Source organism: Gallus gallus, chromosome 1 (assembly GCF_016699485.2).
Source record: "Gallus gallus isolate bGalGal1 chromosome 1, bGalGal1.mat.broiler.GRCg7b, whole genome shotgun sequence".
In the NCBI taxonomy this organism is placed as follows: domain Eukaryota; kingdom Metazoa; phylum Chordata; class Aves; order Galliformes; family Phasianidae; genus Gallus; species Gallus gallus.
In genome coordinates this window covers 31,151,209-31,174,572 of record NC_052532.1, presented here as the reverse complement: position 1 = coordinate 31,174,572, position 23,364 = coordinate 31,151,209, and the positions used below count along the sequence as shown (strand labels likewise).

The following is a 23,364-nucleotide window of genomic DNA, read 5'->3' as shown; positions in this document are numbered from 1 at the left end:
ATGACAGCTCTGTAAATCATGGGCCACTTGGCAGCACAGCTCTAGAAAATACAAAACATTATTAAAAGTCAAGACTTGCAGCTATTTTAATGCCTTCCCTTTACACTCCTGCAGTTGTGGCGGAGCTGTGTTTGTTGCACACTTCTTTTGCGATCGCCTTAACAGGAAAAAAAAAAATTCCTTTATTAGAATATTTGTTGAACATTTTAATCCAAGATATTCTCCTACCATACACAAGAATACACAGTAATACCTATTAATTTTAAATCCGTCTAAGAGGAGTTCTCCTGTGCGCTTTCATTTTAGCTGAAAGCAAGAAGCAAATAGCTAAAAACAGCTGAATCCAGGAGAATGTAAATAAGAGATCCTTGCCAAATCTTTCCTGGTTACCAAACGTTCTACCAAGTTTAAAGATCCCATTGTGATAACTTTGTACTTTATTTATAAGGCTTTGAGTAAGCCACTCCCTTTCCATATTTGTTTTAGTTCATGCTTGTATTCCCATGATTATTGCAGAACAAATCCAGGTGAAAGGCTGCTCTTGCTTCACACCAACATTCATCTGAGTTGTTCCCCTTTCCTGATGACATATTTTTAAAACATCAACCAAAGTCCTAGAATAAACTCAAAGAATTCAACCAAAATATTTGCAGTTCTGCTGAAGCTCTGTTTTCTTGAGAAACAAGGCACCTTTCACAAAGCAATTTAACTGCACACTGAGTTTCCAAGATCTCATTCTAAGGAGCTTTTGTGAAGTTTCCTAATGAGGAAAAGCTTGTTCTGCTCTTCTCATTTCTCCAGTGGACTGAGAATTCTTTGAATCACATCCAACAATGTGGATATCTTCTAGCCTCATCGGTGATATCTCTGCAGTACTGGATGCGCTCCCAAAGTCCTGCCTGAACATATTCCACGTTGAATTGTGCAGGACTTAGGAGGGGTTCTCTGAACGCTGTCTCTCCTCTGCGCCTTCGCTGGGAAAGCATACAAGCATTCCCAGGGTGTTACACAACTTTGCCGCAGGTAAAGCATGAGATACCAAGTGAGAATGCTAATTAGAAAAAATTCAAAACCGAGTGACCTTCCCTCAGCACTAACATGCCGCACAGTGCTTGCTTTGTCCTGACATGCGAGGCACTTCTCTTCTGTATCTAGTCCAGCAATCACTTTAGATTTCATGAATCTACATGCAACATGAGTCAGATGTAAACAGAGTTGCCCAACCCTTTAAAAAATTCCATTACACTTACTCTTCCTGCCAGTTAAAGTGAAAGTTCTAGGCAGAGCAGTTAGCCCACAATTCACCACCTATTTTTTCTGGGCCAAGAGGCTGCGATGAGACAGTGGGTGACAGCACAGGCTGCTATCTGTGCACAGAGACATCACCATTTTCAGACAATCCTACTTTATGCTATCAACATGTTGAGAGCTCTTTTTGGGCCCCTGAAACGCTCCATCCCATTCAGCTATCTAACTGAACCTTTCCAAGGATGCCTCCTAGACGTCACCTTGGCACCTGTGGCTTAAAAAAAATACAAATAAAATAAGTAAATTACCTACAATCATCAATTCTGCTAGATTTTTTTTCTTTCTTTCTTCAAATCTCAGGCCCAGTCCAGAGTTCCACTGGGAATGGAATGGAATGAAATTGAATGAAATTATTTGAGAGGCACTGGAGTTTGGGAGTTGTGTGCATCAATACCATGCAAGTACTTCCTAGGCCCACAGCCAAAAGCTGGTTGAAAACAAGGATATTTGGTACTCGGCAGTAAAAAGCACTTATGTTCATTTACCCATTACTACATGAGATGGCACAAAGAATACTACATGAGGAGATGGCACAAAGAATAAGCGTAAGTTTCTCCCCAGAACTGGAGAGAAGGTTGGCTGATATGTACCAGGGAGTTGAACCTAAAGTTGAGTCAAGAAAAATGAAGTTCGGTTTTAAATTAAAAGTTAAGTTACTTTAGAACAATAGGCTCATAGGTTTGGAAAAATTCATCTTCGCTTTCCACCTTGTTCCTTCCTGAGATGCTAGTTGGTTGCTGCTCCCGCATAATGTAAAACAAAATATGAAATCTTTATCTCCAACCTCACTTCAGTGACTCATACCAAAAACATACCCTTTTCCTTCCCTGAACTTCTGAGGAATTCAGAAGTGCAATCCTCAGAGCCCTGAGGGAAGTTTGGCATTTCATAATAGCCCAGGAGCCCCACCTGATGTGTAAAGAATGCTTTGAAACATGCCTATGATTAATTAATTAACATATTGGCATCTTGCTAGCTTTTTAACACTCCCCCTAATGTTTTGGTTTAGAGCTGCCCATGCCTGTCACGGAGACTGAAGTGGATTTATGTCATTACCTTGTAAAGAATAACGCATTTTACATCTAAGTAAACATAACAATGTAACACAGATACAGTAGCATGTATTAAGGATTAATTACAACTATTTGCAGCGCTTAGAGTAGCCGGCTTACAAAGGGAGGAAGCAATTATTTTTAAAGACTGTTCTTTTGCTTCAACATTTCTGAGCAGTTGCATCATCCGTATTCCTCACAACAAAGTCAGAATCCAGAATGCAGGAAAACAGTTCTTCAGATGTGAGTGGCTGCTCTGCCCTTAAATCTGATCATCCAAACAAAAAGTAGACTCGCTCTCCCCTCTCTCAGGTAGGGCATGCCTGGGAGACAAAGCAAGGCTGCATCCCTCATGCTTTTAGTGCCCTGGGGAGGATCCAGGCGGTCACAGAGCAAGGAGCACGAAGGTGAGGGGTAATGAGCCCTGCCGCCAAATGCTCCGTGCTTCCATGTGGGTTGTGTGATTTGAGCTGTCCCAAAATATCAACCAAGGAACTGAATTGGGTCATTTAATTTGTAGAAAAAAACTCTGCTCAGAGAGGGGGAGTTAAATTAAATCTTCACTGAAGAGCTAACTAAACTACTTGGTTAACCAGGTTATTTTGGAATATTTCTGGTTGTTTAGGTAGCATAAAACCCACTCAACCATAATAACAAAGTACTACCAAAACACCTAGGAAAACACAAATCCTCTTTCTCCCCTTCCAGCAACTAGAGTAAATAACTTGTTTGTTGCATATGAGAGAATCTGAGACAAGCACTACATCAAAGGAAGGAGGTTTGCATTTGGAGGTTAGTGGCCATGCTTGCATCTTGTGGGGGTGTATTTCACTGTGCAGCTGCGACCCCAAGGAAAGCTGTCTCCTGTGCCTGTGGCTTTCCCCTTGCCAGTAAACACCTGCACTATTGCGGAGGGACTGGCAGTGCTTCGGCAAAGGTGGTGCTGGCACAACTGCCAGCACGTGGTCCAGGTGGTTTTTTGGGGTTGTTTTCTATCATCTTGGATTGAGATCAGTGCTGCAGTCAATTGTAGTAAAGCACATTTCAGGAACCAGGGGCTTGGTTCGGATCAGCTTACAGGCAGGGGCTCTGACTGCTGCCTGGGCACGTCACCTCTGGCTGCTGCAACAGGAGCCCACACAGAGTTGGAGCAGTTGTTCTTTTTCCATCTTCTCTTCTAAGTTGCATAGTGGTCTTTGCCTTGGTTTGACTCCAGAAAGTAGTACAAAGTTAGACGCTGAATTTGGAGGTGGTTTGTGACTGTCCCACCAGTCAGTGTGAAGCTCTGCTGAAGCTCATTTTCTAATTTAAAACATGGAAGCAAGGAGTAGCAGCACTGAATTTCTCTTTGGAAATGGTGCTAAGTCTAGAGCTAGCAACTGACTTTATCAAAGGAGGCTGCTTTTCTAGTGATGAGATGCCAGATAAAGATCAAAACTAAACCAGTGTTCACAAATAAAGCCATAAAATTGGAAAAAAAAAAAGAAAGAAAGAAAAAGAAAAAATCAGTGGAAAAAAAAAAGTGGGATTCAGTTTAGAAAAAAAAAAAAAACATATATGGGAAATAATAACTCTAAACCTTTGAGAAAGAGCAGCCTTAGTAGAAAAGACTGAGTTGATACTGAATGTCAAGATGTTTATAAGCTTAAAAATTTATAATTCAATAGCATTGGTACAGAAGTAGGATACACTGATCTGTCTTGTATGACTCTGTATACACATCTGGATACCTCAATACTGGAATGACATCCGCAGATTGGAAGGAATTCAGCAAAGAGCAACAATGCAGATAAAGGAGCTAGAGACTAATGTATGTTGAGAGAGAAAATAGGTTAACACATAGCCTGAGGGCAAAAGAAAAACATGGTAACTCTTACAAAAGTGTGAACAGCAAGGAATTAAAATGTTTAGATTGCTACAGGAACATGGAAGTAAGCATAGTAACTTATCCTACTCCTTGTACTACTAAAGAAATATAAACATTGTGTACTGTGTAGTCTCATTTGAAGGTGGAAATCAGGAGCTGGATCTATTTCAAGTCTGCTGTTCCTACGTTTAAGTTTTTCACTTTCTTACTGACTAGCACAATTATTTTTCTGCACAGTAGCATCACCACAGTATGTTGAATTGCCTCCTCAAAAGACTTCTGCAAGAACAGAATTTTTTTATTGTTGACTGAGCATCTGTCATTTCCACTTTTCTCACATTTCCAATCTGTATATTTTGGGGGTTACTATGTTGTCTTCGAGCAACAAAAACATTACAAGCATAGTCTTGATCCAGCTTTTCATCAAGGACCATTCCAACAAGTGCCACTGGTGGCACCGTATGCAACTGCAAGTGGCCAAGTTATGCTCACGATTACGTCTGTTGCTATGCGTGAAGGAACATTTGTAACCAGAGCACATTGCCTTGACAGGATCATAATTCACAGGATAATCAAAAATAGCTGATGACAGCATGTGTTGTTCAAAGGGAGGAAATAGCCTTTGAAGGGCATTTCCACAAATCAGATTTCATTATGTAACACCAAAATATGTCTTTCTGAGCATCTGGAGATTTCATATCCTGCACCTTTAGAACAAATTTCACTCTTCCCCAAAGGGGTGGTGAGTGAATGAGAAAAAGGTAAAAATTCCAGAATCTGCTTTTCTGTTCCTTTCCTAAAATTTACACAATCTATGGTATGGTTTGAGTCAACAAGTCTCAGTAGACTCAAATGCTCTAGTACAATCACAGTTTTGTTAGCCATTCTTCACAACTTTTAATCTCACTTGATCATAACAAATATTGTATTTTCAAGAAGAATGACCTGAGCAGAAAAACATTACACTCGTCACCATTTAGGATTCTCAAGAAGTTCTGGAGAGGCTAGGGGGAAAAAATGAAGGAAAATAATAATCACAATTTTGTGAAATCTATAATGTTTGAAGTATGCTAATGACAAGCTGTATGTACTAATTACATATTTGTACAGAAATCTGATCATAAAATATCATTGCAATACAAATTCACACAGTACACAGCAATTTTTCTTGGGGGAAAAAAAAAAGAAAAGATGAATTACTCATGCAGAAATCATTTTGATTTTTGTAGAATTTTTGGGTACCAAAGGCACTAAGAAATTCCAGGCTCCACTATCCTTCTTCAACGTTGCTTCCCTTGACAAAAGTTAATCTAATAATACTGCACTACCTGTTAAACTTCATATCCAGTGTAAATTTAGCTTCATGACCAAATTTTGTAGTTCTTAGTTGAGAAAAATGACTTTAGAAGCCAAGAGGAATGTCAACAAACCTAACTACAATCCTGCAATCATAAGCTACACAGTTGGCTGTTTGTATACAAAAACAGCCATACAAATTTGTTCAAAATCTAAATTAAGAGCAACAATTTAGACAGAAAATGCGTCCCAAAAGACTCGGCTTCACTCTGCACTGTGGCCTGGGCACTGCCGTCCTGGACCCACCAGGGGCTGCAGCAAGCTGGTGTCATGCCCTGCTGTTTGACACCAGTTTTCAATCGGATGTTGACATCCGATTGCCATCATGAGCAATTAAAAAGGGAAGCAGGAGTCTGTAGAAGGAGTGCTGCGTTGAACAAAACACCAGTTTTCAACATCCTTTCCCTACATGCCCTCCTCAGCATCTCATCCTTCTGTTGTTCTCAGGCACACAGCACTTTACACAAAGAATTGTTTGTCAAAAAAAAAAAAAAAAAAAAAAAAGGGCAGATTTCCACAAAGTGAGCTGTGATAGGTCTGACCTATTGAATTGTCCCGTGTTACAAGTGGAAGTATATTTGCTTCTATGACTCTGTATGGGTAGTCATAGTACTGAGGGACATGGTTTAGTGGGCAATATTGGCAGTAGGTGGACAGTTGGGCTAGATGATCTTAGAGGTCTTTTCCGACCTCAATAATTCTATGATTCTGTGATTCTGTTAATCATAACAAGGAAATACAACCATGCTGTTACTCTTCACACATTAAGGAGGGTAATGCACATTGTATGAGACTGGATTCTGTTCCATCCAATAATCTGACCTTTGTTAAGTAGAAAGAGCCTATTAGGAATTAATGTACTGCACGTAGAAATGTCTGGTTGCATTCCTCTTTCACAGACATGTGTTTGGCGCCTGTGGTATTAACTTTCAGACTTTGTTTCTTTTTACTGCACATTCGTCGGCAGTACTGCTGCCTACAAATGGGGTGCAGTAGAAAAACAAACTGTGTTGCCTTTGCCTTTTCCCAGTTCTCTCAGGATGAAAGGTAGGTCGTTCATAGGATCGTTAAATGGTCTTAATGATTCCTTACTTCAGACACGGTAACCTAATGAGAGTTTATTTTCAACATTGGTAGGAACTATAACTCTTAATAAGTTTCTATTTATGAGCAGCAGATTTTTTTGATACTCCAGTAGCAACAGAATCAACAGCACTGTAAAAAACCATCTCTGGAAAATGAGAAAATAATACTTAGACACAAAACTACAGGAAAATCATTATTGTTTAATAAACAGATAATTGTTTCCAAAAAAATATTACCTGGTTCAGAACTACATTATATTCTATTTTGATTAAGCTTTTCTTTTGTATAAATAAAAACAATTCTTGTTTTGGAGGCAGAAGAATAAAAAATATACCCTGCAGAATGTTATTCACAAATCATTCGAATGGTAGCTCTAAACAGAATACAAACAAAAATCTGATCCATGAACTGTACAATGTATGTTTTAAAATTTTTCTGTACTGTAAAATAGCTTTGGTTAAACTTCTTCAAAACTAATGCATTTCTTACTTCAGATATGAACATACCATTAAGTTAAATCAACTATAATTTTCTTTAATATAGCTGACAACAACTTTTGATTATATACTTGTCCTCATATTCCAATGCATTTTGAGTATTTCTACTCCTTATTTGTGACCTTATTTTGCAGTAATAACCATGCAGGTTTCTATTTTGACATTAACAGGTTACAGTGCTCAAGGCAGACATCAATAATTACATAACTTGATATGTCCTCATTCATTCTTCACTATTCATAAAAGAGTGGCTAAAAAAAAAGCATGAGTACCTATATATAATATACATTATATTAGTGTGTATGATGCATGACATCAGTTCAACTATAAGCAAAAAATAATTTCAATACCAGGATGTAAGCACTCACGCATTACTAAACAAAGGAAGTTAGAAGGAACATTTATGTGAATACATTCCAGAAAAGAGGAATCAGCAAGAGAATACTTGGGCAGGTCATCTCACATGCTTTTAACATGATAGCAACTACGTTCAGTAGGCACAGCTACTCAGTGATGGAAAGCAAAGTAAAAGCTCCTGTGCGTGAATATACTTGGACAGTGATGTTAACACTAGTCACTTAAATGGGGATAAAGAGGCAATGGGTCAAAATATATATGTATATATTTTGTCAGCAGCATTTTCCTCATGAATTCACTAGTAATAGAGCTTTCAAGGCTTTGAGAGCAGAATTCTTTATTCTGTATTCACAGATACAAAGAGGTTCATACAGACCATAATAAATGAAGTGGATGAAATGGATATTACTGGAAATGATTGGTATTTAGAAAAACACTTATACTCCTCTATACGAAGTACACATTATTTTTATTATTATCACTTTTTGCTCACTAAAGTTATTCCCAGATATATCTGGATTTCTAGTTTAAGATCCCCTGTGGGGAATCCAGTCCGGTTGAAATTTTGTGATGAAGTATCAAATAAGAAAATCTAACCTTGGCATTTTCATAGCTCATTCTGGAGCTATAACATATCTGTTGACACTGATCAACCAGTTGCTATGACCCAAAGAAGAGTAGTACCCGCTATTTTGCTCTTAGAAAGGTACATTGATCTGGATGTTATGCAGCTAATTTAGTGATGCTTTTATTTCACTTTTCAGCATCAGTTCTATTTGTTTCAAGCAGCTGAACAGAGCAGCGTGTTGTTAGCACATGGTAGAGAAAATATCACCCAAAAATTCTATTTACAAATCATTATTTGCAGACTGAAATAGGCAAATTCAGAGACAAACTTCTATGCCATTTCCTTCTTCCTTTACTGCAGTGAGAAATGAGCTCCTTCACTATCTTGCTATGAATTTTAGCAAAGATGTGAAAGCTGACTTACTTTCTCTAAAGGAAAAGCAGGCAGCCCTTACAGCTCACAGGATAATTAGTATGACTTACCCATTATTTTATAAACCTGCTCCATGGAGAGCAATAACATTTGGAGGTGCTTACAGGAAAAGACAAGTCACTGAAAGAAAGATTATCCTCACCAACTCCACAGACCATCATTACCTAACTCTTTTTTTCCCTCGGAAGGATTTGTTTTGTTCTCAGGAGAAGAGTAGAAAGCATAAGAACAGTGATAATAATTTTTCCAAAATATCTGAATAATGAACAAAAAAGGCTTCAGTGGCCAATTACCATACTAGGATGCAGGAGAACAGATGTCACCTCTTGGCTCTTTCAAAGACTTTGAGCGATCATGGCTTACATACATCAAAATCACTCTGTATCCCAAGCTGATGTGTTAAGCAAGGATAACAGTAACACTATCTTTGTGAAACTGTAGAGACAGATCCTTACTGTAACCTCTGCCTCCTATGTCAGCCACTGAGGACATTATTGACCTCATATCCAAGTCGAAACTGCTGTATGTGGTAGGCACCTATGATGATGCAATAGCTTATCAGCAGCCTTCTGTGCAATTCAGTGACATCTACTACAGATTCAGTTAAACTGCGGACTTGCTCAGTCCTAAATAAGATAGTATCAGTGCATATTTAGTCCACCTGTGTCCATGCACCCACCTCAGATGGGGAACTACTTCTGTAAGATAGAAATACTTATGTGTAAGGAGGCCAAGAAATAGCTTCTCATGAGATCATGGGCACCTAAGTTGGATGTAAGCAGACATAAAACACTTAAACACAAACTGCAAATCTTGAAATATCCTCTCATCTCCATTTTTGTCAGCAGTGTTTTTGGAACGCAATTTGGTACCTGTCTGTAGGGGGCTCAAGGTCTCACTCTGCATGCTTACTAACACTGCCTGGCACATGGACACACACAGTACATCCATAGGAGCAAGCACATGAGGAAGTATCACAGTAGATGCTATTTCACTTAGAGGAGGAAGAGAAAAAGTGTTACAACAGCTAAGCAATTATAGAAGATAAGGACAACCAGCACCCAGTTCCAAACAGACCACAAGCTCTGTCATCTCAGAGATGACCTAAAGCAGTAGGGCTGGAGCCAGGCTGCAGTAAGGGTGCCTTGGAGCAGCTGCATTGTACACGGCATAACTGCTGATCTCATTCTTTAATGAGTCTGAGAAAGAGACTGTGCAGCTCTGGTCAAGAGGTCACATACTGGCCTGGAAGGTAGGACATGATCTCCAGAGGTTCCTCCCAAACCCTACAATTCTGTGACTCTGTGACACCCAAATTCCCAAACCTGGTCCAGGTACAATCATAAATAAACAGATCTGTGGAAGAAGATATCCATGGTAGAAGAGCAGGTGAAAAACATCGCAAGTACTTGCATAGCCTCACATATATACAAATGTATATATAAATGTATCCTAAGAAAAATGAACTACACATTATTCTATAGAGCAATAGTGAAGGCACGTAACACAGAAAAACTGGGAAAGAGCAAGGACATATGGTCAGAGGTCTGCAACAACTTCCATACAAGGAAACTATCAAACAATTCGGGACTCTGCAGTCTGGGAAACAGATGACTGAGGAGGGATGTGGCGGAAGTGTGTGAAGTCGTGTCATGGTGAAGGTAGTCTGGCACCAACGTTTTGCTGAATCTTCCAGTTCAAGAGTGGGGGATATCAAATGAAGCCCCAAATGAGAATTCAAACAGAACTGAAAAATACAGTTTTCATGAAATGGGTGCAATTCCTTACAAGGAACATCAAAGATGTTCCAAGTTGGTATAGATTTAAGCTGCAATCAGATCACTGTTTACTGTGTTCTACTCTAGGCATCCACTTAACATTAATGGGAGTTTGGAGGTGGGATTGTGTTTTAATTTAAGAAAACATACATATACAGTATCTCACATTACAAATTTTACAGTGTAGTTCCCTAAATCACAGAATTTTCAGTGGTCAGGTCACCAGAAGTACAAGGAATGAGGCCCTACCTAGGAAATCACCTTCATGACCATCATGCCTCCCTGCCAGTCAAGTAGCAGGGCTGGGTGAATTCTTGTCGTGACCCTGGACAGCCGTTCTTACCTCCACTCAATTGCATGGTGTCTCTATTGCCTATCAGAGGCTTTACACACCTTGTTTCAGCATCTAACTCCATGTACATCCCAGTTTTGTCACCCACTCAATAGGTATCACTTTTGTAGAAGACAAGCTGGCATTGCAGGTTTGAGTGTCATAAGCTTAGGTAGGCAGCATGGCATCTGAGAACAGACCCTGCTGGTCTGCCAAGATGCTAAGCTTGAGGCCCATGCTTCAGATATGGAGCAGAAAGGCATTCCTAAGGGATACCAAACTGCCTACAGTCTTGTAGCTTTTAAAGTTACACAGGTTTTATAACCAATCTCCTTACTTAATGGCTATCTAGATTGCACAGGAAGTATCCATATGGTATTTTGGATCTTGCCCTTAATATAAACATGCCTTGAGAGGAGAATCAGTTAACTAAATAGAAAGAGTCTGATGAAAACTTAATTAAAGTAAATGGAATTAAGTCAATTGTACCTCCTACAACATTTGAATATTTGAACGCTACGGAGTTTGAGTTTTTGTGAGCCTAAGGGATTTTTAAACTCTCTAAAGGCTTGCAAAATGAATTTGGTTTCTTTTTACTCTGCCATATAAACTCATAGTTTGTTTTATTTCATATAAGGGTAATTTGATTTTTCAAAACCCACAAAAAATGTTTTTCTAGCTACAGACAATCATGTGCAATGTATTAAGGACAGAATAGCCTCCAAGTCCAGGGTTTGGCACAGTCTCAGTTCTAAGGAGTCATATTTTAAAAAATTAGGATTTCTTTTCTTTCCCTTTTCTCTGCTGCTTTCCCAGGGTGTCTCTTTCTTTCTTCACACAGTCAACTCTCTGCTTCTTTTCTCACCCTATTTTTCACCAAATATATCTCTGTCTTCTCCCTTTTTCATAGCCACCCTTAAACAGATAAGTAAGATGTGCTCCCAGTAATGCTGGTGTAAAAGAAGTAAAAAAAAAAAAAGAAGAAGAATATTTCAGCAGGTTTGAAATCTGTCAGAATGCTTTAGCCCACTTCTAATAAGAACAGGATGTCCATGGATTACTTCCAGCACTCTCTCTTGTGACTTTATTGCTCCTGATTCAGAAGCACCGCATTTTGAATAGCACCAGATCAAATCTTCAAAAAGTATTCACTCAAATTAATATTTGAATGTGTTTCTTGTCTTTGTGTTCCCTTTTGCATTCACTCATCATGAATATGTTAATACATGAAGTGATGATCAGAGTAAGAAGTTTAACAAAACACATCAACAATTCAACAGTTGGGAAGCACCCAGAGATCCCAAAGAATTCTTATAAATTGTATCACAAAAACTTTTTGAATAAATTTGAGTTAGCTATAAACAATTAATGGGAATTCGTTAAGGAAAAAAAAGTATTTTACATAGATAAGTATCAGTACAATACTCAGTAAGACTACTAAGCTTTCTCTTTTCAGAAGGAAGGTTGAATTAATGGTTCATTCAGCTACTCCATAGCAAGAGATTCTGTCATTGTGGCACACAATCGTGTATGCTACCAGTGGTGGCACACACCTTACTGCTCATATTTTCTCCCACAAAGCACATCTAGGAGACTTGATTGATATTTTTCATGGTGGAACACTGGAGCAACATCATTATATTCATGTGAAGGAGGCAGCAAGAGCCAATGGTTTCTAAAAAGCTTCCTTCCTCAGACATAGACAATTCCAAGTCCTACGGCGTCTTCCAAGCAGCACCTGCTTTCAGCTACTGAAGTTACAGTCAACTAAAACAAACAAACAGAAAAAGGAATCTTGAAAATAAATCAGCCTAATGCATCTCATCTGTAAAATTATATTCCTTCTTGGAGAGAAAAAATATTTTGCAAAAGAGACTTACCAAATAACCTCCAAAACAAACTGGACAGCCTCCTCAGTCTAGCTCCCAGACCCTCTCCAGATGATAAAAGCACAGACACAAGCAGTGCTGCCCGCTTGACAACGTTTTAACTATGCAGGTAAGAGAAAAGGGGAGGTGTGCATTAATTCTGGGCACATTTTATTTTTGCACATGTATACATTTAGAAACAATACTGCAGCAGAGTCACCACCAGATGCCAAGTACGTAGATTTTGGAATTTACCTTTTTGTAGCATTTTTAAGGAAACATCCAACAACACATCACTCTATTCTCCACTTGCATTCTCTTAAAGAACAGTTATAAACTCCCTATTACTGACAGCAGTGTTAGCACAAGAACTGCCTATTATTACGTTGCGTGGAAGTGCTCGGCACAAAGCAGATCTCAGCTGTCTAGGTGCTGCAAACCAGCCTCGGTGAAGAAGGTCAGAATGAACTGTAATTTTTAGTTAGCTGTAACCAGAACCACTGCTCAAAGGAAGGCTGGGGAAAATCTTGGACCCACATGCAGACTCACTGCTCTGGCCACTTCTGTGATAATGTCGGCATTCCTGAAACCCTCGACTGCTAACTCCAACTGGCTTTAAACCGGAGCCCCTTTCCTGTCAAAATCCCAAGACACAGAATCAATAGAAACAATGGAGAAGAGGATGTTATTCTACTTCACTAAGCGTTGTCCAAACACAGAATAAAGACAGAGGCTACACTGAAATGTAAGGGAACTGATACTTTACATAATTCAGGCTGTAACCTGCATACATGTGGAAGGTTGTTCCTTCTTCACCAGAAGCACAGAGGTTGTAAGTGAAAACTAATGGTAAATCGATCGCAAATGAAACAGAAAGAAACAAAAACAACGTGCAGTAGTCAGACTGTCACTTAAACAGTTAATGACCATCTTGCATTGGTGAACTTGCATAAACTCAAAACGCTTTATTATTGAGAAATAAAAGCAGATTGTTCTCTTCACAAAGATGACAGCCAGAATATTTCTCTATGAACTTCATAGGAGGTTCCTTTCGTGTACCCAGTGCCAGGACTCCAGTGAGTGCACAATACAGTTCTGTTAATCAGTTACCCAACCTCACATGTGAGGTAACAATTCTTGTGATACGTGGCTCTGGCTCCTTGAACTTTCTCACAAAGGAAGTCTTTTGATGATTAAAAAAAGCCCTATCTCTCACTCCCCCTGATTGAACTGTGTTTGTTTCTCAACATTTCTGTGCTACAATAAATCTACGGAGAAGACTTGAGGTAGTGGCACAGATTTTACAACACACTACAGAACGCTGACATTGTAAATTCCTCTGTACCCACAGTTAAAAGGGACATGTAGCAGCTTGCTGCTGCTTTGCCGTAGGAGAACCTGCCAAACATATGCAAAATAATGAAAGAAAATAAACATTTTAAGAACTGATCTTGCAAGCTGTCCAGTCACCACCCAATCACTGCCATGGGAATGTTTGCACTTAAAGTTAAGAATGCGCTTAAGAGCTTTAATGATCCAAAGCCAGAGAAAGTAACTCCTTGCAGCATTTGTATTTCGGCTCACTTGAAACTATATACTCCTGACACCTCCCTCAGCTGTTTTAACCAGTTGATGCATTCTAGATTAAAGCAAGTTAGAACTTGCTTTCCTTTTCTCTCAAAACTACGCAATTTTTACTGTTATTAAACACCTTCATTAAAGTAAAGCCCTCCTCTACCTACCCTGAAGAGAACTCATTGACACATTACTGTGTTTCATAACTACGCTGAGTATCCTAAGCATGTGATTTGCCATATGCTTTATCTGAATGCCTGATCATTTAAACAAAAGGAGAAATTGATATATTTGACACAATGACCAAATCTGCCTTACTTTCTAGAATTCCTTAGAACTTTTTGTACCCAGGTTTTACAACTGCACTGTGAGTCATCTTCCTAGTGTAAATAGAGATGTCATCATTTTTACGACACCATGTTTTCTTTTTCTTGCCCCAGTTTCCGTTCTGGCTTTAACTGTACAGCTTAACCTTAGACTTTCACCATTGCTTCCTGTGTTAAATTAGTGTGGCTGAGAACTCTTGTTGATCCCTTCACCTCTTGCATTTATACTTACTGTGTATTGCACAGTCATTATTAAAAGCAGTAACATTTTCTTGGAAATATTTCTAGGGTCACTGAAGTCTTTTGAATTGTTGACTGCTTGTAATCTGCCTACAAGGAATTCTATAAATCAGTGCTTAGCCAGAAGAACTGTTCGTTGCTCATATTGTCACTGTTCTCAAATGCCTGGGATTCTGTTCACAAGCACAGGAGGATACAGTACAACAGGACTTGCTGCTGCTCGAATGATACAGGTTTTAAAACTCAAACCAAAACGACACAAGACTTTCACTAAAGAACAATGTTATAATGGTTCTGGCGCTTTTGGCCAATGACAAAATAGCTGGTTTTTAAAAGGAGCAATTTTTCTACAGGATCTAAAATGTTAAGTAAACACTTTATTTCTTATGCATGTAAATAGAAATTTTCAAATGTAAATGGCTTCAGTAATTAGACTAAATATATCGCACTGCAATGTACTACGAATCTTAAAGCCAAAGGCAAAACTCGGTTGCTCTTGTTTTGTCATGGTGAAAAGCACAAAACGTGAATATTCTCAGACTATTCATCCTAAAAAAAGTTGAACTTGTCATACTTGTGCCCAGTCATCTGTACGCTCTTCCAAACTACTTCTGGAACATCTTATGTATTTACATCTGAATAATATGAGAAATGATTGTCTCAGTGGTTGCTTCACTTCCCACTGGCTTCAGCAGCAAAACCAGTTACAGAAGCCTGAGCTTCTCCTCTTGCACCACACCAGTTTGTTTCCTCCCCAGCAATACCCATGGGTCTGTCTGTGGGCTCCACAAGAAGGTGGACCACAGGAAGGCTCAGGTGATCCTGGACGGGCTGAAGTACAGTGGTGTAGGGCTGGCAATGGGAGTCTAACAGAAGAGGAGGAACATGGGAGGAGGGAGGACTCCCTCAGTTGACATTATCTTTGTAACACAGACTGATATCCTGAAAAGTATCCTCCTGTGGCTCAGAAACAGCAATGGAGAGGTGTGAAGAGTTCCTGATGCCTTCAGTGAAGGCGAGAAGAAAAGGAATTTAACAGCAACTGTGACTTCCAAAGTCAAATTAATCACAGCATTAAACAGGTTACAAAGCTGTTCCTCCTCACCCCCAAAGACTACAAAGTACAGCTAGTAATTCCTATGTTTTTTTGTGATTGCTTATCTCTTCAGATGTTGTGATGTTGTTTCACCGATGCTGTAATCACCTTATACATCTTTGTTAACTCACAAATGCACTGAAGGTCAGTGTAGGATTAAAGAGAGGCCCAGTCAGGCAGATTCCTCTGGCTATGGCAGATCCAGTGTCAGTAGTTACCCACACAGACATCCCCAGGCTGCTCGTTCGGGCCTCACCACCCATCCCAAGGGAGATGGCTGCACCTTCCCATCTGCTGGCATCATTGCAGACTTCGTCTCCTCTAACCCAGTTCTGTCAAAATTGATCCAGACACCTTTTTTTTTCTTAATCCCTCACTATGAAGTATTTAAACTCACTCAAATCATTTTGACAGAACATTGTTAACGAGTAACAAGACATCCAATTCTGATGGAGGCTGGGGTAGGGAAAGGGGCAAAATTTTCTGGTTAGGAGAAAGCAGGCAAGTGACAGTGGCCGAGAAAGTCTGTCCCTTCAGTGCAATGGCAGCTGCCATACATAGGCTTGTCTCATATTGGCTGTCACACTCACACCTAAACCTTCAGTCAATCCTGACTGATTATTTTCAGTCAGTCAACAGCATCTGTTACTCAAGAGCAAGCCAGATGAAACAATTCAAGAGTGTCCTAGCCCTTTGGCTTTTTACCTCCTTTTGGGGGTAAAAGAACAAAAAGAAATCATCTTTTTTTTTTTTTTTAAGTAAATTTTGAACTGTTGTTTATGCATTGTAAAGCACTACAATTAAAAATATCTATTCATGTTTCAACTTCTCATTTCAAATGACAATACTCCTTGAAATTAAAAATACCAACTTTGAATGAGAGTTGCACAATTATGGGGCAAGTTAGTCTCTTAGGATGCACATTTCCAAACTTTAATAAACCATGGAGACCACTGCCTTATCTTTTCATCTTGCATTTCTTCAGCTCTTTTTTCAATAAATATGTTTCAGTTCCGGCCATGTGTTACTGATTAGGTAACTTCAGGCTCTCTTTTGAGCTGGTCTTGTATTGAGCAAAATCCTGACCCATTTCCTCAAAACGTGGCTGCACCAGAGCTGGACCTCTTCAGTGGCAAAAATCACCTATCAATTATTCCAATGTATGAGTTACTATGGACGTGATTCTGTTTATATTTTGCTGATATAATGCAGTGTCATTCAGTCAACAGCTACATAAAGCAATAGAAAACAAAACATTTCTTTATTCCAGGCTGCGCTGCTGATGACTTAGTAACACAGTATCAAGAATCAGCCTCTCTGAATCATTTATATCTTAAGGGAAAGTTACCTGGCTGGCACATCATTCTTTAATGCTATTTTTCCTTGTTTTACTCCTTTCACATCAAGTGCAGGGCTATAATTTAGAATCCATGTAATATGTATCAGGTGTAATATTTGGTAACTTTCTTTGCATTAAATAAGCAAATACTTCTACAAGTCCTTACAGAAGAGTAAGTTTGGCCTCAGAAATTGTGCTTTACCATACTTGAGACAGAGTAAATCTCAACTATTTTTGCAGTTAATTTCAAGGGTTCACAGGCACAAAGTTCTAAAATGTTTGTTGGTGGATCTTTACGTTTTCATCTGCTGAGCTAAATAACAGAAAGTATAATGTCAGCACAGCTCAAACTGTGTTTTTTGTATCTGGCCTTGGAGAAGAGTGCAATCATTGTTATCAAGAACAGCAAATTCATCATCATTACATGTTTGGATAAGGAAAGATTTTACAGGAAGTTGTAGGGAAGAAAAGCACTTTTCATGCTATCAAAAGACCACTCTTATAAAGTATCTGTTTATTGGAAGCTACTGAAAAAATAACTATAATAGAAACATTAGTTTAAAACACATGAGATTTTGAAAAACTTGTGTGAAACCCAAATATTGAGTCATCTTCATGGAAGAGTCCTCACAGAAATGAAAAAAATCCTTGTCATAATCTTTTGTGGGGAAAAAAAATGTAGTGTTTTAATGTAAAATAGACAGCATTTAAGTTAGGGGCAAAAAAGGTTTCATTCTTTCAAAAGTTATTAACAACTTTTCCACAAACAGAAGAATATATGCTCTGTGGCTATCTATGGATCTACACCCCATACACTCAGACCACTACTACAGCTCTGTTCCTGAACGTTTGTTCCCTTCTAGTTCAAGCACAAAGAGGAAAAGACCACAACAAATGCAAATCCCCTGGTTGTGTGGACAGCACAGATATTCCAGGTTATTGCTTTTCTGCTTTAGGCTTCAAAAGGACTTCCCTCAGCAGCGCTGTGGAAGATGCACAGTGCTCCCAAACCTGGGATTTGACACAACCCCATCCCACCTCTGCCAAATCTTGGCATCTCAGTGGAATAGCTCTGTCCCCACCAAGGCTGTCCTATAAGCCGCAGTAATGAGGAGTCATAGATCGGAACATTCCATGCCCCCTACATTCTACAATACTTACCAGATTTAGCATTTGTCAGTATTTTTTGTTAATGATTTGCATAACAGAATCAATAGAGCTCCTATTAGCTCTGCAAAGGATGCAGTGCTCGGAAAAGCTGCAAGACCTGCACTACAAAGACAACAGGGTTTGAGTTCAGAAGGATGAGCTGAAGAAACAGAGAACACTTGACAGAAATGCATGTGGGTGTGCATGTGGGCATTAAAAAAAAAGGAACACATTTCACTAAGGAGAAACACAAAGTACAGCACTTGGGAGTAACTGATTGAGCAAAATACAAGACGGGGAAGGACTGACTGGGCAGCAGTGCCATACAAGGGATCAGAGGTCAGACACTGGACATGCGTCAGCAACGCCGCCAGGTTGCAAGAAAAGCAAATACCATCCTGGAAAAGTGTCAATAGGAAGGCTTTGTTCAGATGGAGAACCATGTCCAGTCTAAAGCATCAATTCCAGCAACACCAGGAACCAAGTGGATAGAGCACAGAGGAAAGCCGGGAGAGCTCTCTGAGCCTGAGAAACATTGGAACAACCCAGTCCTTCATCTACAGGTGAAACCACTGTGGGGAAACATGGTAATGATCTTCAGATGCGTAAAGGCTACTGCAGAGAGAACAGACTGAAGTGGACTAAAATTGCTACAAGAGAGAATCAGGTTAGACATTAGGAAGAGCTTACTATCAGGAGGGCAATTAATGGACTTGATTCCTTGGAGAGGCTGGAAAGAGGTTTCTGAGAACATGGTGGCCACATCTCTGCCAAGAAGGGATCAGGCCTCCCTGGGTAAACCTTCAGAGCAGAAGACAGACGAGCTGACTTTTCAAGGGCTGTTTTCCCTGTCTGTTCACCATGACTTCTTTAATGCAGCATTCAAAAAAACCTTTGAATTTCTCCAGAAGCAAAATACAAACATGTCTGTATCTTTTGAGGGTTGTTTTTTTTTTCAGCTTATCTACTGCCCTCCAATTAAAAATGACTGCCTCTGAAGTTAAAAATAAAAGTCCAAAACAACCATCTCCACATCAACCGAGAGAAAAGATACAAAGCAGAAAAATAGCTTTTGGGGAATCAGTGGAAGCATTTTCTAAAATAGAAGAAAAACAGTAACAAGATGAATATTCAGAACCTTCATGAATGAGTTACTGCCAGACAACAGGAAATGAATGCTAAAGACTTTATTTATAAAGACTTGCTTCATGACAAAGCAGATCATCAGGCTTTAGCAAAATGCACTGGTTTCTTTTCTGTAGATACAACATTTTAGAATAAAAATATTTAATTCATTCTTCTAAGTCAATTTTTTTTTAATGTTAATTTTTTCCCCGATACAATAATTGTAGCTACTGAGATGGAACAGATTTTAACTATTTTAAACCCAACAGCAACAGGAAGGAGTCTTTAGGCTTCCAGTCAACCAGAGTCTGCTCTCTGGAATCTCTCTGGACTCCAAGGTGGGTTCAGTGTTCTCTCCTTTTTTGTTTATTTTTTTTTTTTTAATCTAGATATATTCTAACTGTGGCTTGAATTAAATTATCCCTTTGCTTGAGAACACTGATCCTATTTTTTCTGGCATTGCCTAAGTTGGCAGGAGAAAAGAAATAATGTTTTGTGTCAAATATTTAAGGCATAATCTGTGTTTTAAACTTAGGGGAAGGATTCTACAGGGAGTTTGGACTAAATTCTTTCATAACATGCAGGCAGTAATATTATAGTAACAGGGAATCTGCCTCAGCGTCTTACTCTGCCTTGCACAGCTTGTATCATATGGTAGCCATTGACATTAGTCAACACCTGCATCTAATTAATATGATTGTTATCTTACACCTACAGAGTACCATGCAATCAGAGTGATTTCATGTGTTACAACTGTAAGAGAATATAATATACAAAATCATTTTACTAAACAACAAAAAAGCGTAGCTGTCTTTGCACCAAAGGAGGAGAGCTGGGCATTAAAACAAAGGCATGCAAGATGTCAAACAATGGAGAATATTAAATTTAAAGGACAGGGAGACAGAAAGAGCAACCAAACCAGAGTTACCCAAGGTAGAATTTCTGATTTTGTCTGTATAGTATCCAAAATATACAAGTAATTGGCTGAACAAGTCTCTGTACAACATTACACGTGTAAATAAACTTGAAATCTCACAGTCAGTATTTATGCCATCTGAAATGTGAAATATCTTCCTCAGTAATATACCAGAATGGGCCAGAAGAAGACATAATCACTTCTAGAACACAGAAACATCAAAGCTTAGTTACTTCGTGTTTCAATTCCATTGGAAACTGGAGATTTATTAAAATAGAAAGCCAGGAGTATCACTTACCACTCACATAATTTTTTTATTTAAAGACCTGGAAAATGGTGAAATACTATACTTACATATATCATTAGGAAACCCTATGTCAGCTTGTCAGGACACTTTTGAAACTATTTTGCCTATATGGCAGAGCATTAAAGATATCGGGTTGAAGCAACAAATGAAAGTGAGAAATAGGAACAACAATTTTTGATGGTCTTTTCCTACGTCTCTCTAATTTCTCTAACATAAGCTAGAAGAAAAATAGGAATTATATTACCCTTCACTCTATTGCAGCTTCACTGGTTTTAAAGAAGACAACATTTTTTATTATTTCAACAGAAAGAGAAGTTTAGAATGTTCTGCACATGATCTAGGGCTCCGGAACTCAGGCCCACGTGTTTGTGAAGGAACCGCTGCCCTTGCTGATATCCCACTGAATGAAGCTAAAAAAAAGTGGTGGTGATCACATCATCCTGTGTTCCTTCTCCTCTTCCTCTCCTTTGCAGTGCAGAGCACACTATGTACCTGCACTCAGTCCAGCTGCAAGAACAGGTCAAGCGCCAGATGTTTGTGATCACAAATTTAGCATCCAGAGCTGAGCTGATGAAAGACACGTGAGCATGCTTTATGCATTTCATGTCAAATAGCTTGGGTTGTTTAAAAATAACTTAGAGAGCTACTCACTTTGTGCTGAAACCAACAAGGAAACTTCACATGATCAGTTCTGCCAGTTTGGCTGAGGGAGCAGTAACACCTCAAGGTAGCACAACCTTTCTGCAACAAGTTTCTTATCATGGCATTAATGTGTGTTTGGAACCTGAGTCCATGTTTGGCTCAAAAGGATTACAGCATCAAAGTCAGTGGCTAGGAAGAACTGACTGAAGAAAATCCAGCTGCCTACCCACTCAGATTTATACAACCAATTATATTACCAGTTCAGCATTCCTTCATTCCTGGCTTTTGCATGATTAGCCAAGGATAGATAAAAGGCTGAATTAGTCATATAAGTTCTGATAAAGACTCACAACTTTTGATTACATCAACTTCATACATTGTGTGGGCACAAAATAACAAGAAAATTTGTAATTTCTACTGCTGGAATGTATTTTTTTTTTAATAATCATGTGGTTTTGTATGGGGGTTATTATCTACACATGGCAGCTTGTATGACTGTATATGTGCGTACAAAAGCATGAAACCAGATAAAGCAGTACTATAGAGCACTACAATCTTACACGCTTTGCAAAATACTTGCATGTGTATGGTCCTCCTTTTAACTTAGGTAGCATGCTAATAGAGGTAGCATGCTGCTTTTTAAATGATTTGATAATAAGGAATATAAAACCTTGAGAGAAGATGTTTAATAAATACACTGGTATGTTTTATACTCTGTAACTAATGTACAACCTTGCCCTTGTTCCTGTTGTTCCACACATTTAGATTTTGGAGTTATACTGGTTAGGAAAGTTCTGATGTATTTTAAAATAAAAGGGATGCTCCCTGAATACGGGGTTTAGATGCTCACCCAGAGATTAACCAAGCTATGTGTTCAAACACAGATAATCATAGTCTAATACTGTCTTCCTCGTGATTTATAAGCAACTAAAACTTCAGACTAAAGCTAAAATTTAACCAAAAAAGTAATACCAAAAAATAGTAATACAAAAAAGTAAAACCAAAAAAGTACTCAGTAATAAACTATTTTGTTTACCCACGGAAGCTTGTAGTGGCTCTACACAGAGAGACTCCCACACCTTCCTTTTATTAACTGCAGGACTGGGGCCAAATTCTTACTGAATGTCTTGAAATACAACTAACATAGTATTACGTAAATGCAAAATTCCTCACAGTATTAAAAGGTGTCCTTAAATGGTGTAATTTCGAGAAAGAAAATATTTACATCTGATACAGGTACAGAATGTTGTCATAAGAGATCCAGCTGGCTACTATGAAGCTGGACCTCCTTCCCAGGAGTCATGCAGGTCAGGAGCCTCTGAAGGTGTTTATAGGGAGTGGGGTCCATCTGAGGGTGTGCTCTTTACAGGCTTTCAAAGTAGTTGGGGAGTATTAAGAAAAGAGGAGGATCCATTTTTCTATTAAAATACTTTACAGCAGCTTGTAAACATAAAATTAGCAAAATAGCTCTGCGTGCACCTGAGAGAAGGATGAAACTAGATGCCATGAGCCACAAAGGAGAGTTCTCAATGCTGCCAGAACTAGTTACACCACTCTGCTACCCAAAAACACAATTGTTTCACTGAGTCCTGTGTGTGCCACAGGACATGCCAGGAGTCTGAAATAATCCCAGCAATAGGGCAGTCCTGCGGCAGGCAGGGTCCAGGTGCTGATGGGAACACAGTCCCAAGCACGGTATTGCTCCAGGTCTGCAGTGCAACCAGGCTGTGCAGTTAGGTGCTACTGAGGAGGGAGCTGAGGACAAGGCTACCTGTAACAGGTCCAAGGTCTGGAGACATAGCTGACGGTAATACAGGTTCAAGGTCCAGCCAAAAAGGCAGCCAGCAAACCCTGCTGAACAGAGATAACACAGTGCAGGCAAGAATGGGATCTGTGCTTAACCAAGCAGGGTGTTTGTCCCCACTGAGGCTGGCCAGGGTAGCTGAGATCTGCTACTGCCCTCAGGGGCCTGCAAGGCTTGCGCATAGACACAACAGGTCTCAGCATCCATTGAAATGTGTCTCACAGGACCTGATCATCAAGCAGCATGCTAACCCCTGTCACACACACCAGGTGAGCACCCCAGTCCCACTCTGTGCATCCACCCTGCTGCTCTGGAGCATTTTGTTACAACAGCAAAGGATTGCTA

At 39.3% G+C, this 23,364-nt stretch overlaps 1 long non-coding RNA gene and 1 other non-coding gene across 2 annotated transcripts; both read right to left on the bottom strand.

The window, feature by feature from the left end:
- Positions 1 to 6,690: 6,690 nt before the first annotated feature.
- LOC124417321 lies at positions 6,691 to 22,815 on the bottom strand. The gene is made up of 3 exons (XR_006931865.1): positions 12,756 to 22,815; positions 12,513 to 12,622; positions 6,691 to 12,399 (listed from the first exon to the last, which is right to left on the bottom strand). It is a non-coding gene; the product is annotated as an uncharacterized LOC124417321 (long non-coding RNA).
- On the bottom strand, positions 10,439 to 10,598 carry LOC112531641. Its single transcript, XR_003073536.2, has one exon. It is a non-coding gene; the product is annotated as a U1 spliceosomal RNA (small nuclear RNA).
- Positions 22,816 to 23,364: the final 549 nt, after the last annotated feature.